This window comes from Engystomops pustulosus, chromosome 8, assembly GCF_040894005.1.
Source record: "Engystomops pustulosus chromosome 8, aEngPut4.maternal, whole genome shotgun sequence".
NCBI lineage: Eukaryota > Metazoa > Chordata > Amphibia > Anura > Leptodactylidae > Engystomops > Engystomops pustulosus.
In genome coordinates this window covers 2,951,700-2,969,242 of record NC_092418.1, presented here as the reverse complement: position 1 = coordinate 2,969,242, position 17,543 = coordinate 2,951,700, and positions in this window count along the sequence as shown.

Genomic DNA, 17,543 nt, shown 5'->3' with positions numbered 1-17,543 from the left:
AGACACATCTCGATAAGGAATCTTTGGCCCTTGTAGAAAGGAGGTGGGCCAGTCAGGCGTACAATTCTGTTTTTTCATCATTTTCTAGAGGAGTCTCTATTCTGGTCCATAGATCTGTTGGCTTTCAAGTATTAGAAGCAAGGTGTGATCCAGACGGAAGATATGTATTCTTGTTAGGTATACTAGATGGCATTAAATGTGTTGTGGCAGGAGTCTATATACCTCCCCCCTTTAGATATGACGTCCTGATAAGTCTACTGCGGTTCATGGAAAAGGTGGGTGACTGCCCGGCTCTGATCCTTGCTGACTTTAATGCTGTAATGTCGGATAAGAAAGATCGTATAGGGAAAAAAAACCCGGCAAGTATAGAGAAGGGAGACACCCCCTTTGCTAGGTTTTGCCAGGAAGTGGGCTGGAGAGATGTGTGGAGATTTTTAAAGGGGGAACAACCGATATTTTCATGTTACAATCGTTCCCATAATACTTTTTCCCGGATTGACTTAGCGTTGGCTAATGATCTGGCCATCGATTGGGAGGGGAAAATTCGGTATGATAATCGTTCCATCTCCGATCACTCCCCGTTGGTTCTTGAGTTGTCCGGATCTGGGAAACCTGCTCTTAAGTTTTGGAAGCTCAATGCGCATTGGTTAGTGCTACTGCCAGATGAGGATAAAATCAAGGAAGAGATACGTAGATTTATTGTGACGAATAGATCCGGGGCCAACCTTGGGCTAATGTGGGACGCCTTGAAATCCTTTCTTAGAGGGATATTAAATTCAGAAATTATATATCTGCGTAAGCAATGGGCTAGAAAGGAGAGGCTCTTAAAAAAGGAGGTAAAAGAAAAAGAGAGGGCCTTTCTAGAGTGCGGTTCGAGAGAGTGGCACGATAGCTTTATTAGGGCACAAGAGGAATATAATAGACTTATGGCAGATAAGGCGACGCAGAAATTATTTTTTTTGGATCAGAGGGCACATTGTGAGAGTGGGGTACCCTCAAAGGGGCTTTTGCAGAAAGTTAAAAAACAACAAGAGGAAAATAGAATAACAGCCATTAAAAATAATTTTGGGGACATAACTACTAATGCCGAGGAGATTAGAGATACCTTTTTAAAATTCTTTCAAGGTATTTATTCCTCAGATTTGGAGGTGTCAATAGGGGACATAAGACATTTTTTAGATAATATTCAAATCCCTTCTCTTTCGAGGGAAAGGGTAGATGTGTTATCGCGCCCGATAACGAGTGTAGAGCTTGAGGAGGCCCTCGCTTCCTCCAGACGTAACTCCGCCCCGGGTCTGGATGGGCTTCCTCTAGAAATTTATAGTAGATTTGGTTCTATTCTTCTACCTCTTATGGTGGAGATTTGGGAATCTGCGCAAAGGGAGGGTAGGTTGCCTGATTCGTGGTATGAGGCAAGTATAGTTCTGATTCAGAAAAAAAATAAAGACCCATTGGAAGCGGAATCTTATAGACCGATTTCGCTTATTAATGCAGATGCCAAGCTGATGGCCAAATTAATGTCAAATAGATTAAAAGAGTTTGCGCCAGTACTTATACATGAAGACCAATGCGGCTTTCTGACTGGTCGTCAGAGTAAGACCAATATAAGACGGCTCTTTGCGGGTCTGCAGATGGGCCGGGGTGGGTCGCGCTCCATCCTGTCACTGGATGCCTCTAAGGCCTTTGATAGGGTGGAGTGGGACTTCCTCTGGGAGGTCCTGTATAGATTTGGGTTGGGCGCCCCGTTTGTGGATTGGGTCAGACTTTTTTATAAGTCCCCGAGGGTCTGTATCAGGGTTAATAGCGACTTCTCCCCCTTTTTTACATTGTCTAGGGGTACTAGGCAGGGATGCCCCCTGTCCCCGTTGTTATTTGCGTTCTTTATAGAACCTCTGGCAATAAAACTTAGGGCAGACAGGGAGATAGAGGGGGGAGGATTAGCTGGGTCCGAGGATAAGATAATGTTATATGCTGATGATGTTCTCCTATTCCTCAAAGACTCCGAAATATCGGCCCCAAAAGCCCTGAAGGTCATTCAGGATTATGGCAGATTTTCAGGCTTTGAGTCACCAAGGGGGGGAAAAGAAAGGGAGGATACGTATATTGGACTGGAATAAAAGTACAAACTTTATTATTGCAATTACATATACAAATAACAACAAGACCACATAAATATAAAAACACTAAAACCTGCACCAATACGGGTGCAAAAAACCTCCCAGGATCGGCGTATCCTGGGCTCCCTAATCCAACTGGCCAATAGACATATAAAATATGCAGTGTGTAGCAGTAGTCACTAGATATGGCTAGGCAAACAATAGGCTGTAGAAAAACATATATGATTAAAGTGATCAGTGCAAAACATGTGCAAAGAGAAACAGCCTAGTATGCTGACTGCCTAAGGGCCCAACATATACAATACCTAATAGGTCCACATGGCAAAGTGAAAAAGGGGCAAGGAGGCACAGCCAGACTGGGGGGAGAAAAAGGAGCGAACCCCACGCGTATCGTCACCCGCTCCGGTGACTTCCTCAGGGGTGTGTCTCTTTGCACTGATCACTTTAATCATATATGTTTTTCTACAGCCTATTGTTTGCCTAGCCATATCTAGTGACTACTGCTACACACTGCATATTTTATATGTCTATTGGCCAGTTGGATTAGGGAGCCCAGGATACGCCGATCCTGGGAGGTTTTTTGCACCCGTATTGGTGCAGGTTTTAGTGTTTTTATATTTATGTGGTCTTGTTGTTATTTGTATATGTAATTGCAATAATAAAGTTTGTACTTTTATTCCAGTCCAATATACGTATCCTCCCTTTCTTTTCCCCCCCTTGGTGACTCAGTGCACACTTGGGATACGTGGACTATATCTTACTGATTGATATTGGTAGTGCCTGTCTCATTGTTATTTGGTCTCAGATTTTCAGGCTTTGAGATAAACACCTATAAGTCGATTTTGGTCCCTCTGGAAGATGACCCTCATCCCAATTATTTGCAGTTTGAACTGAAGGTCTCCTCTTCATGTGAATATCTCGGCTTAAAGATCACGGCCAAGGTTGATGATTATATCACTCTGAATCTTGTTCCCTTATTAACAAAAATAAAAAATAAGGTGAATACATGGAATACGCTACCACTAAATCGTGCAGAGAGAGTTATACTCATAAAGAGTGTACTGCTTCCTCAAATCTTATATGTAATATCTAATGCTCCTTGCTGGATAGGGAAGAGATGGTTTGGGTTTATTCGCGCGATTATAAACAAACTACTTTGGGGGAGAAAAAGGGTCCGCATTAAACAAGAAACTTTATTGCTTAATAAGGAAAGGGGCGGTCTTTCACTCCCATCCTTCTATCATTATTTTTTGGCGGCACAGACCCAGTTTATTCTGGAAAACAGACAGTCTAATATATTTTATGCGATTACTTTGCAGTTGGAGCGAAGATTTGATTCAATTTTGGCTCTATTAGAGTCAGGCCAACTGAAGCGTCTTAATGTTAAGAGATTCCCTTTGGCATGGTTATTGGAGTATACCTGGAGAGATCTTAGGAGTTTATTTGGTATTAAGGGAGGCTTTAAATTTACTCCTCTGTGGGGTAATCTTAATTTTTCAGAGCTAGCTAAAATGGAAGACGTTGGGTTCTGGGAAAGAAAGGGGATTAAGTCTTTGGAGCAGTTGGAAGAAGATGGGACATTGCCCTCCTTTCAGGATTGGTGTCTTAGGGATATTTTGGAGGAAAGGGATTTTTTTAGGTATCGCCAAATTGAGCACGCATATAGGAAAGAATTACATCACGATAGGTTCATGATACACTTAGGGGGTAAATTTACGGAATTATTAGATTTAGATGTATCATGACTTAATTTATCAAGTATTTACGGTTTGCTTAGGTATACTATAGACCAGAAGTTTAGCCATGTTACTCAATTGAAATGGTCAAACCAGGTCGGTTTTATCACTGTGGCACAATGGCGTGATATTTATAAGAATGTGGTAAGATCAACGATCAATTTAAATCACAGATGCACACAATTATATATATTATATAGAATTTATTTTTCACCAGATTTAATGTTTAAAATTGGTTTAAGGGAAAATTCGAACTGTAGGAGGTGTAATTGTTCCCAAGCCGATATCCTACATGTTCTATGGGACTGTCCGAAGATCAACCCTTACTGGGAGGAGATATTCATGAGATTAGAGGACCAGCTCCAATGCTCTTTCCCGCGAGTCGCCACCTTTGGGGTCCTGGGCCTGCTCCCGATTCCCCTAGATGATAGATTAAAAAGTGACTTGGCCCTAAAGACTATCTTCCTCGCAAGATTAGTATTAGTTAAACATTGGTTAGATGAGAAGTCCCCAACAGTGAATGAATGGAGTAATTTAGTCAATCGTATAAAATCATACGAATGTGCGTTCGAGAAACGCTATAGGAAGGGCAGCAGACTTAAGGATATTTGGAATCAGTGGAGTTTATAGAGGGTTTCTCTGTACTCCACTGTGTATCCATTGTGTCCACTCAGCGTCTCCAGCATCGGTAGAGAGTGGGGAGGGAGGGGGGGTTGGGGGGGGATTATGCGTATTGATATTTGGACATTCTTTGCGATAGGATGGTAGCTCTTAGTAGAAGGGAGACCGTGTATATGATGTTATTTACAACACGACATGTAATGATTTAAGGTATTATGGATTTTGTTTTGCAAAAGATGTCATGTATAGAGATGAGCGAGCACTAAAATGCTCGGGTACTCGTTATTCGAGACGAACTTTTCCCGATGCTCGAGTGCTCGTCTCGAATAACGAACCCCATTGAAGTCAATGGGAGACTCGAGCATTTTTCAAGGGGACCAAGGCTCTGCACAGGGAAGCTTGGCCAAACACCTGGGAACCTCAGAAAAGGATGGAAACACCACGGAAATGGACAGGAAACAGCAGGGGCAGCATGCATGGATGCCTCTGAGGCTGCATAATCGCACCATTATGCCAAAATTATGGGCAACAGCATGGCCATGACAGAGTGACAGAATGAAGCTAGATAGCACCTAAAACATCCAATAATTGACCCTGACACTATAGGGGACGGCATGCAGAGGCAGCGGCAGCAGGCTAGAGAGTGGCATGGCGACATACCCTAAATGGACTCAGGCTTCAAACCAATGGGTGGCAGAGAGGAACCAAAGGAGGTGAGCAAGAAGCGCTCAAATAATATCGGTACATGATAAAAGTTTGCCAGTATATTTTGTGGATTACACAGCAGGGTGGCGACAAAGTTAACATGGAAGCCATGAAAACAACCCAAAATTCTGCCTGACACAGCTCGTTTGATAAGGGGACCATGTATGGAGGCAGTGAACTAGTAGTAGATTAAAGGTGCTGCAGTTAAAACTATGTTAGTTGGGCGGGGCGTGGTTTGGCTGCCGGTCTGCATGGACGTGTGAGAAGCTAGCTCCAGTGAAGACCTCTCCACTAAGCGACTCCACACCGCAAAATCCCACCGAAAAACGACGCGGAGGTTCGATACCGAAAGGGGAGCATGACGAAAAGAAGAAAAAACATTTCCAAGCCTCGCAAGCTCACAGAATTCTATTTTCCTGCCGCTCCGGACTCGATCCAAGATGGCGCCGACCAAGAGAGACTCGCGCACTCACAAGAGCAGCAGACGGAAGGAGAAGGAGAGGAAGCATTACCTCAAAGCAGAAGGTCCAGCTCCGCTCCGGTGTCCCCGGTCCCCGACGGAGGAGGAGAAGAGGAGGATGGCATGGAAGTGCGAGACAACAGAGGCCGGGAGAAACTGCGTCGCAGTAACTCCGCAATATGGCCGCCGCTACCATCTACCGCCACACAGAACAATGTCAGGAGATCCACTGCTTCCATACATGATCCGGACGGGACGGCGCAAGATACAGAGGCTCCATTGAGCTCCCCCTCAACATCACGGGATGCTTTCGACCTAATACCAGCATCAGACAAGGTATTGACTGAGTCCACAATGAAAAACATGCTGATTGCATGGCGACACTCTTTTCAAAGGGATATGCACAACCTAATATTACCCATTAAAGCAGATATAACTGCATTAGAAAGTAGAACACAGCACACAGAAGAGAAAATGGGAGAAATGGTACGTTCTCATAACGACTTAATTGATGCCCACTATAGCCTTGAGGAGGAATTCACCCAACTACAAGCAAAAGTGGCGGATCTGGAGGACCGGTCACGCCGGAATAATATTAAGTTTCGGGGCATACCTGAACTAGTACCGCAGAGTGAGCTCACTCCCTACTTAAAGAAATGAATGCAAGCTTTATTGCCAGAATGCCCTGTGCAAGAATTATGCATAGACCGGGCACACAGATTACCCCGTCCAAAGCACCTGGACGAGACGATCCCAAGGGACGTGCTGGCACGCATTCATTTTTATACAGTCAAAGAGCAAGTGATGCTCGCAGCTAAGAAAAAAGGCATTCTCCCCCAACCTTTCCAAGATATCACCTTATTTACAGATCTTTCGGCCTCAACGCTCAGACTTAGAAAGCAACTGCAACCAATCACAGCTACGCTTAGAGAGCAGCAGATCATATACAAATGGGGATTCCCAGTCAAGTTGGTGATCACAAGAAATGGCACAACATCTGTGATCAGGTCCCTAGAAGAGGGAACAGGTCTATTGGAAAGATGGGGAATTAAGATCGTCGACGCACCTCAACGGCAAAGAACACCCCCCTCAAGAGTAGAGGGAGAATGGCACACAGCAGGGTCCAAAGAAAAGAGAAGAAGATGAGAAGTTGGAGGGGTCCTGGCTCTCACCGTCTATGCCAAGATCCATCACAGACTGGTAACTAATTATCCGGACTGTTTGTTTCACCCCTGAATGCGCAGTGACAGAACTGCAAAGTTTTTTTTCAATGTTTAGGTTGCAATTCCGTTTGCTATATTTGTTATTCACGAATTATACAGGTCATAAGATAGGTAACACAATAATCGGAGGTCATGGTAACAGAGATAAGATAAGGAATCATAAAGAGTTCTCTATTACGTTTAGAGTCGTCGCTACAGCACTTGTAATGGATATGTTATGGGGTTGAAAATCCTATCCATGAACACAAAAGGGCTCAATAGTCCATATAAGAGAGCCCAGATATGGAGAGATGCACACAGTAAAACCTGCGACATGCTCTATTTGCAGGAATCGCACTTAAAACACATAGATGCAGGTAGACTTAAGAATCCCAACTTCCCGCATATTTATCACTCTCATTATCATTCCAAGAGTAGAGGAGTCGTGATTGCTATTAAAGCATCGGTGGCGTACCAGGAGATCAAGGTAGTAAGTGACTCAGCAGGGAGATACCTAATAGTTGTATGCATGCTTAATAATGAATTATACACATTGGCAACAGTATATGCTCCCAACAAGAGACAAGTACATTTTTTCCGTAAGATAAAGAGACTACTAGAAAGCCACGCACAAGGGGAAATCATACTAGGGGGGGACTTTAATATAACCCCAGATCCGGAAATAGACTGCTCAACTGCTCCTACCAGACGTTCGCAAAACTTAGGAAAAGAGATTTGGCTAACAGAATTGTACGATATATGGAGAGCACAGCATAGTACAGAGAGGGACTATACCTTTCATTCCAATGTTCACAACTCATACACTAGAATCGATCTATTCTTAGTAAATAGACCTCTCCTATCAAAAGTAGTAGATACATCTATAGAAAATATTACGTGGTCCGACCACGCAGCCATAACTCTCACCATTTCGGATGCCCATGACCAGACTCCAACGTACATATGGAGATGTAATAACTACATCTTAAATCAACCAAATTACAAAAAGATCTTTGAAAGAGATCTGAAAGAATATTTTAAATTCAACCCTGCCTCAGTGGAAGATCCCACAATATTGTGGAACGCTCACAAGACATACATTAGAGGCACTTTCATTAAGCTGGGGATACAGGACAGGAAACAAAGAACCAGAGAAATAAAAAATATCACGGATGACATTGCCAGACTAGACGAGATTAACAAAAGAAAACCCACAAAAACTGTTGCGGCAGCAATATTTGAGAAAAGAGAACAGTTAAGGCTATTACTGATACACATATATGACAAAAGACTGCAAAAGTCGGGAGCTATGTATTATGCGGAGGGAGACAAGGCTGGAAAGCTGCTGGCCAAGCGATTTAGATCAAAACAAATCAAAGCTAAGATTCCATACTTATACACAGCAGACAACAAGGGTAAATTACTCACACCTAGGGACATCGCCAATAGATTTAAAAATTACTATGCAGAATTGTATAACCTAAGGGAAGACCCTTTTACTTATCAGCCGACTCAAACCGAAATTATGACTTTCTTAAGCAAATTAAAGTTAAAGACTAGAGATGAGCGAACACTAAAATGCTCGGGTACTCGTTATTCGAGACGAACTTTTCCCGATGCTCGAGTGCTCGTCTCGAATAACGAACCCCATTGAAGTCAATGGGAGACTCGAGCATTTTTCAAGGGGACCAAGGCTCTGCACAGGGAAGCTTGGCCAAACACCTGGGAACCTCAGAAAAGGATGGAAACACCACGGAAATGGACAGGAAACAGCAGGGGCAGCATGCATGGATGCCTCTGAGGCTGCTTAATCGCACCATTATGCCAAAATTATGGGCAACAGCATGGCCATGACAGAGTGACAGAATGAAGCTAGATAGCATCTAAAACATCCAATAATTGACCCTGACACTATAGGGGACGGCATGCAGAGGCAGCGGCAGCAGGCTAGAGAGTGTCATGGCGACATACCCTAAATGGACTCAGGCTTCAAACCAATGGGTGGCAGAGAGGAACCAAAGGAGGTGAGCAAGAAGCGCTCAAATAATATCGCTACATGATAAAAGTTTGCCAGTATATTTTGTGGATTACACAGCAGGGTGGCGACAAAGTTAACAAGTTTGTTGTGGAAGCCATGAAAACAACCCAAAATTCTGCCTGACACAGCTCGTTTGATAAGGGGACCATGTATGCTTACAGTTCATGCCAGTCGCTGCACTGGCTGCCAGTCTCCTTTCGAATACAGTTTAAAATAATAATAACCCTCATCCATAAAGCTCTGTATAATGCTGCACCCCCCTACCTCTCCTCTCTTATCTCAGTCTATCGCCCAACCCGTGCTCTTAGATCCGCCAGTGATCTTAGATTAACCTCTACCCTAGTGCGGACCTCCCACTCGCGTCTACAAGACTTCTCTAGAGCTGCACCAATTCTATGGAATGCTCTGCCCCGGACTATCAGACTAATACCTAACCTCCAAAGTTTCAAACGTGCTCTTAAAACCCATTTCTTTAGGCAAGCCTATAACACTCATTAACTGCATGAAGTTTTAACTCTTCTACTAACCCGTCCTGTGTCGTCCTCCCATCTGTTATCCAGCAACCAACAGGCACCAGACTTCTCTGCAGTCCCATTCACCCTGGACCTGGTATATAAGATGACGGCTGAGTGGTTCAAGCGACAGCAAATCCATTTATTATATTTTGTTCTATTCCCTAAGAAGAATGGCTTGACCATTAAATATTCTTTTACCTCGTGTTACCCCATCATCTTCATAAACCGTAAGCTCTGGCGAGCAGGGACCTCACTCCTGTTGTTCCATACAAATGTTGTGCTCTGTTACATTACATTTGTATTTGTTTCCTATGATTTGTAAAGCGCTGCAGAATATGATGACGCTATATAAATAAAGATTATTATTATTATGGAGGCAGTGAACTAGTAGTAGATTAAAGGTGCTGCAACTATGTTAGTTGGATCTTGTGATGGAGCTGGCGCTCCGCTGCCAGGCGAGCTTTCGCCAATCCAAGCCCCTGTTTCTAGGCTACTCCCCAAACAGCACTTCTAAGAACCTTTTGTATAAGATCAAGTGTAGTAGCGTTCTTATAAGTTTAGGATATGCCGGGTGAGGGGAATGTAAACAGATGCGCAAGAAGCGCTGAAATAATATCCCTAAATGGTAAAAGTTTGCCAGTATATTTTGTGGATTACACAGCAGGGTGGCGACAAAGTTAACAACTTTGATGTGGAATGCCCTGTAATAGCTCTTGGGCGGTGTGCCTTTTATCGCCTAGGCTCAGCAGCTTGAGCACCGCCTGCTGTCGCTTAGCGACGGCACTGCTGCTGTGCCTAGAGCTACCGACTGATGGCGCCATGCCCACGGATGGTAATTCGGAGGAGGAGGAGGTGGAGGAGGGGTGGGAGGAGGTATAGTAGGCCTTTGAGACCTGGACCGAGGTAGGCCCCGCAATTCTCTGCGTCGCCAGTATATGAGCAGCCCCAGGGTCAGACTCGGTCCCAGCCTGCACCAAGTTAAGTGTAGTAGCGTTCTTATAAGTTTGGGATATGGCGGGTGAGGGGAATGTAAACAGATGCGCAAGAAGCGCATGATGCGCATGGAGCTGGCGCTCTGCTGCCAGGCGAGCTTTCGCCAATCCAAGCCCCTGTCTCTAGGTTACTCCCCAAACAGCACTTCTAAGAACCTTTTGTATAAGATCAAGTGTAGTAGCGTTCTTATAAGTTTAGGATATGCCGGGTGAGGGGAATGTAAACAGATGCGCAAGAAGCGCTGAAATAATATCCCTAAATGGTAAAAGTTTGCCAGTATATTTTGTGGATAACACAGCAGGGTGGCGACAAAGTTAACAACTTTGATGTGGAATCCATGAAAACAACCCAAATTTCTGCCTGACACACCTCGTTTGATAAAGGGACGATGTATGGAGGCAGCTATATGGACGACTTTTGGAGGTAGCAATGGAGACAACGTGTGGAGGCTGCTATGGAGACAATTTAATTTGGATAGTGCCTGTATGTGGCAGTCCCAAACATTTTTCAAACCAGAGGAGCAGGTAGGTGGCCCTCCAGTAAAATGGAATAGATTGAGTGCCTGTATGTGGCAGTCCCAAAAATGTTTCAAACCAGAGGAGCAGGTAGGTGGCCCTGCAGTAAAATGGAATAGATTGAGTGCCTGTATGTGGCAGTCCCAAAAATTCTTCAAACCAGAGGAGCAGGTAGGTGGCCCTGCAGTAAAATGGAATAGATTGAGTGCCTGTATGTGGCAGTCCCAAAAATGTTTCAAACCAGAGGAGCAGGTAGGTGGCCCTCCAGTAAAATGGAATAGATTGAGTGCCTGTATGTGGCAGTCCCAAAAATTGTTCAAACCAGAGGAGCAGGTAGGTGGCCCTGCAGTAAAATGGAATAGATTGAGTGCCTGTATGTGGCAGTCCCAAAAATTGTTCAAACCAGAGGAGCAGGTAGGTGGCCCTGCAGTAAAATGGAATAGATTGAGTGCCTGTATGTGGCAGTCCCAAAAATGTTTCAAACCAGAGGAGCAGGTAGGTGGCCCTCCAGTAAAATGGAATAGATTGAGTGCCTGTATGTGGCAGTCCCAAAAATTGTTCAAACCAGAGGAGCAGGTAGGTGGCCCTGCAGTAAAATGGAATAGATTGAGTGCCTGTATGTGGCAGTCCCAAAAATGTTTCAAACCAGAGGAGCAGGTAGGTGGCCCTCCAGTAAAATGGAATAGATTGAGTGCCTGTATGTGGCAGTCCCAAAAATGTTTCAAACCAGAGGAGCAGGTAGGTGGCCCTCCAGTAAAATGGAATAGATTGAGTGCCTGTATGTGGCAGTCCCAAAAATTCTTCAAACCAGAGGAGCAGGTAGGTGGCCCTCCAGTAAAATGGAATAGATTGAGTGCCTGTATGTGGCAGTCCCAAAAATTTTTTAAAACAGAGGACCGGGTAGGTGGCCCTCCAGAAAAATGGAATAGATTGAGTGCCTGTATGTGGCACTCACAAAAATTGTTTCAAACAGAGGACCGGGTAGGTGGCCCTCCAGAAAAATTAAATGCATGAAGTACTATAGCAAGAGCCAGTGGGCCCTGTCCAAAAATAGCCATTTTCCTCTGCTTTACTGTACAAAGAGGAGGAGAAGGAGGAAAATGAGGAGGAGGAGTGGATCAATTATTCAGGTTGAGCTTCCTTCACCTGGTGGAGATTGGAAATTCTGAGAAATCCAGCCTTTATTCATTTTAATAAGCGTCAGCCTGTCAGCGCTGTCAGTCGACAGGCGTGTACGCTTATCGGTGATGATGCCACCAGCTGCACTGAAAACCCGCTCGGACAAGACGCTAGCGGCAGGGCAGGCAAGAACCTCCAAGGCGTACAGCGCCAGTTCGTGCCACATGTCCAGCTTTGAAACCCAGTAGTTGTAGGGAGCTGTGTGATCATTTAGGACGATGGTATGGTCAGCTACGTACTCCCTCACCATCTTTCTGTAAAGATCAGCCCTACTCTGCCGAGACTGGGGACAGGTGACAGTGTCTTGCTGGGGTGACATAAAGCTGGCAAAAGCCTTGTAAAGCGTACCCTTGCCAGTGCTGGACAAGCTGCCTGCTCGCCTACTCTCCCTCGCTACTTGTCCCGCAGAACTACGCACTCTGCCGCTAGCGCTGTCAGAAGGGAAATACTGTTTCAGCTTGTGCACCAGGGCCTGCTGGTATTCATGCATTCTCACACTCCTTTCCTCTGCAGGGATGAGAGTGGAAAGATTTTGCTTGTACCGTGGGTCCAGGAGAGTGAACACCCAGTAATCGGTGCTGGAATAAATTCTTTGAACGCGAGGGTCACGGGATAGGCAGCCTAGCATGAAATCTGCCATATGCGCCAGAGTACCAACGCGTAAGAATTCACTCCCCTCACTGGCCTGACTGTCCATTTCCTCCTCCTCCAACTCCTCCAACTCCTCTTCTTCTGCCCATACACGCTGAACAGTGAAGGACTCAACAATGGTCCCCTCTTGTGTCTCGCCAACATTCTCCTCCTCTTCCTCCTCATCCTCCTCCACCTCCACCTCCTCCGATATGCGCTGAGAAACAGACCTCAGGGTGCTTTGGCTATCAACAAGGGAATATTCTTCCCCCGTCTCTTGTGACGAGCGCAAAGCTTCCGACTTCATGCTGACCAGAGAGTTTTTCAACAGGCCAAGCAGCGGGATGGTGAGGCTGATGATGGCGGCATCGCCACTGACCATCTGTGTTGACTCCTCAAAGTTACTCAGCACCTGACAGATATCAGACATCCACGTCCACTCCTCATTGTAGACTTGAGGAAGCTGACTGACCTGACTACCAGTTCTGGTGGAAGTTGACATCTGGCAGTCTACAATCGCTCTGCGCTGCTGGTAAACTCTGGATAACATGGTCAGTGTTGAATTCCACCTCGTGGGCACGTCGCACAACAGTCGGTGAGCGGGCAGTTGGAGGCGGCGCTGTGCTGCCCTGAGAGTGGCAGCATCTGGGCTGGACTTCCTGAAATGCGCACAGATGCGGCGCACCTTCGTGAGCAAATCAGACAGATTGGGGTATGTCTTGAGGAAACGCTGCACTATCAGATTTAACACATGGGCCAGGCATGGCACATGTGTCAGTCTGCCGAGTTGCAGAGCCGCCACCAGGTTACGGCCGTTGTCACACACAACCATTCCCGGCTTGAGGTTCAGCGGTGCCAGCCACAGATCAGTCTGCGCCGTGATGCCCTGTAATAGCTCTTGGGCGGTGTGCCTTTTGTCGCCTAGGCTCAGCAGTTTGAGCACCGCCTGCTGTCGCTTAGCGACGGCACTGCTGCTGTGCCTAGAGCTACCGACTGATGGCGCCGTGCCCACGGATGGTAGTTCGGAGGAGGAGGTGGAGGAGGGGTGGGAGGAGGAGGAGGCATAGTAGGCCTGAAACACCTGGACCGAGGTAGGCCCCGCAATCCTCGGCGTCGGCAGTATATGAGCAGCCCCAGGGTCAGACTCGGTCCCAGCCTCCACCAAGTTAACCCAATGTGCCGTCAGCGATATATAGTGGCCCTGCCCGGCAGCACTCGTCCACGTGTCCGTGGTCAGGTGGACCTTGTCAGAAACGGCGTTGGTCAGGGCATGGATGATGTTGTCTGACACGTGCTGGTGCAGGGCTGGGACGGCACATCGGGAAAAGTAGTGGCGGCTGGGGACCGAATACCGAGGGGCGGCCGCCGCCATGAGGTTGCGAAAGGCCTCGGTCTCTACTAGCCTATAGGGCAGCATCTCCAGGCTAAGCAATCTGGAGATGTGCACATTAAGGGCTTGGGCGTGCGGGTGGGTTGCACTATATTTGCGTTTCCGCTCCAGCGTCTGGGGTATGGAGAGCTGAACGCTGGTGGATGCTGTGGAGGATCGTGGAGGCGACGATGGGGTTTTTGTGCCAGGGTCCTGGGCAGGGGGCTGACTAGCAGCTGACACAGGGGAAGGAGCAGTGGTGTGCACGGCCGGAGGTGAACGGGCTTGTTGCCACTGAGTGGGGTGCTTAGCATTCATATGCCTGCGCATACTGGTGGTAGTTAAGCTAGTAGTGGTGGAACCCCTGCTGAGCCTGGTTTGGCAAATGTTGCACACCACAGTCCGTCGGTCATCCGGTGTTTCCTTAAAGAACCTCCACACTTCTGAAGATCTAGCCCTCGCCGCAAGAGCCCTCACCACGGGAGCTTCACTAGTTGACAGTGGCGCTGATGCACCAGCTCTGGCCCTGCCTCTCCGTCTGGCCCCACCACTGCCTCTTCCAACCTGTTCAGGTCGAGGACTCTCCTCCGTCTCAGAAGCACTGTGTTCACCCGGCCTCTCAACCCAGCTTGGGTCTGTCACCTCATCATCCTCCGATCCCTCAGTCTGCTCCCCCCTCGGACTTCCTGCCCTGACAACAACTTCCCCACTGTCTGACAACCGTGTCTCCTCATCGTCGGACACCTCTTTACACACTTCCACTACGTCAAGAAGGTCATCATCACCCACAGACTGTGACTGGTGGAAAACCTGGGCATCGGAAAATTGCTCAGCAGCAACCGGACAAGTGGTTTGTGACTGTGGGAAGGGTCCAGAAAACAGTTCCTCAGAGTATGCCGGTTCAAATGGCAAATTTTCCTGGGAGGGGGCAGACTGGGGGGGGAGGAGGCTGAGGTGCAGGAGCTGGAGGAGTGGGGATTTCGGTGACATGGGTGGACTGCGTGGAAGACTGACTGGTGGTGGACAAATTGCTCGAAGCATTGTCAGCAATCCACGACATCACCTGTTCGCACTGTTCTGGCCTCAACAGTGCTCTACCACGAGTCCCAGTAACTTCAGACATGATGAACCTAGGGAGTGTAGCTCTGCGGCGTTCCCCTGCTCCCTCATCAGCAGGTGGTGTCTCACCCCGCCCAGGACCACGGCCTCTGACCCCTGCAGTAGTTGGACGCCCACGTCCCCGCCCTCGTCCTCTACCCCTAGCCCTGGGGTTAAACATTTTTAAAATGAGAGTTATAACTTTTTTTTTTTTTTTACTTTTTTTTGTTTTTTTTTGTGTTTTTTTGTGTTTTTTGTTTTTTTTTGTGTTTTTTGTTTTTTTTTGAGTTTTTAGAAACAAACAATCCTATCCTATTGCTATGGCTATTTTCTAGCCAAGTATCAAAGGAAGCACACTACTATGCCAGATGAGATGACACTGAGTTATTGCCTAATAGAAATCCAACCCCTACTGAATTTTCCCACTTCGGCCTTTGCTATGGATATGTGCGCCACTAAGCGCAGAACACAGCGGTCGCAAGTCTCACTACAAATTGCTCAGAATTGGCAAGTACATGCACTGCAGAAACTACAGCCACCAGCAGATCAACCAGAAATCAAATATATAGAACGCTACTGTAGGCTTCAAGAAGCTATTTGTATTCTCCTATGGCTATTTTCTAGCCAAGTATCAAAGGAAGCACACTACTATGCCAGATGAGATGACACTGAGTTATTGCCTAATAGAAATCCAACCCCTACTGAATTTTCCCACTTCGGCCTTTGCTATGGATATGTGCGCCACTAAGCGCAGAACACAGCGGTCGCAAGTCTCACTACAAATTGCTCAGAATTGGCAAGTACATGCACTGCAGAAACTACAGCCACCAGCAGATCAACCAGAAATCAAATATATAGAACGCTACTGTAGGCTTCAAGAAGCTGTTTGTATTCTCCTATGGCTATTTTCTAGCCAAGTATCAAAGGAAGCACACTACTATGCCAGATGAGATGACACTGAGTTAGTGCCTAATAGAAATCCAACCCCTACTGAATTTTCCCACTTCAGCCTTTGCTATGGATATGTGCGCCACTAAGCGCAGAACACAGCGGTCGCAAGTCTCACTACAAATTGCTCAGAATTGGCAAGTACATGCACTGCAGAAACTACAGCCACCAGCAGATCAACCAGAAATCAAATATATAGAACGCTACTGTAGGCTTCAAGAAGCTATTTGTATTCTCCTATGGCTATTTTCTAGCCAAGTATCAAAGGAAGCACACTACTATGCCAGATGAGATGACACTGAGTTAGTGCCTAATAGAAATCCAACCCCTACTGAATTTTCCCACTTCAGCCTTTGCTATGGATATGTGCGCCACTAAGCGCAGAACACAGCGGTCGCAAGTCTCACTACAAATTGCTCAGAATTGGCAAGTACATGCACTGCAGAAACTACAGCCACCAGCAGATCAACCAGAAATCAAATATATAGAACGCTACTGTAGGCTTCAAGAAGCTGTTTGTATTCTCCTATGGCTATTTTCTAGCCAAGTATCAAAGGAAGCACACTACTATGCCAGATGAGATGACACTGAGTTAGTGCCTAATAGAAATCCAACCCCTACTGAATTTTCCCACTTCGGCCTTTGCTATGGATATGTGTGCCACTAAGAGCTAAACACAACGGTAGCAAGTCCCCCTGCTAATTCCTCACAAAATGGTAATAGATGCAAATTAAAATAAAAAAAGTAGAACGTTATTGTAGCCCTAAGAAGGGCTGTTGGGTTCTTGTTGAATCACTCCTGCCTAACAGTAATCTACTAGCACCCTAACGCTGTCCCTGACCAGCAGCAGCTCTCTCCCTAGCGGCATCCAGAGACAGAATGATCCGAGCAGCGCGGCCAGCGGCTAGTCTATCCCAGGGTCACCTGATCTGGCCAGCCAACCACTGCTATCGACGTGTAAGGGTACCACGTCATGCTGGGTGGAGTGCAGAGTCTCCTGGCTTGTGATTGGCTCTGTTTCTGGCCGCCAAAAAGCAAAACGGCGGGAGCTGCCATTTTCTCGAGCGGGCGAAGTATTCGTCCGAGTAACGAGCAGTTTCGAGTACCCTAATGCTCGACCGAGCATCAAGCTCGGACGAGCATGTTCGCTCATCTCTATTAAAGACCCTTTCTGAGCAACAAAGTAATGACATGTCAAATCCAATATCGGAGGAAGAAGTCACTAGGGCCCTCAAAGAACTTCCACCCAACAAAGCTCCGGGACCTGATGGTATTATAGGGGAATATTATAAGCTTTATAGCAACCTAATTTCCCCGCACATGTCCAACGCTTTCAACCATATGATAGAAAGTGGAGCGTTGCCGGAGGAAAATCAGGAGGCCCTGATAGTTACAATACCTAAACCAGGTAAACCAG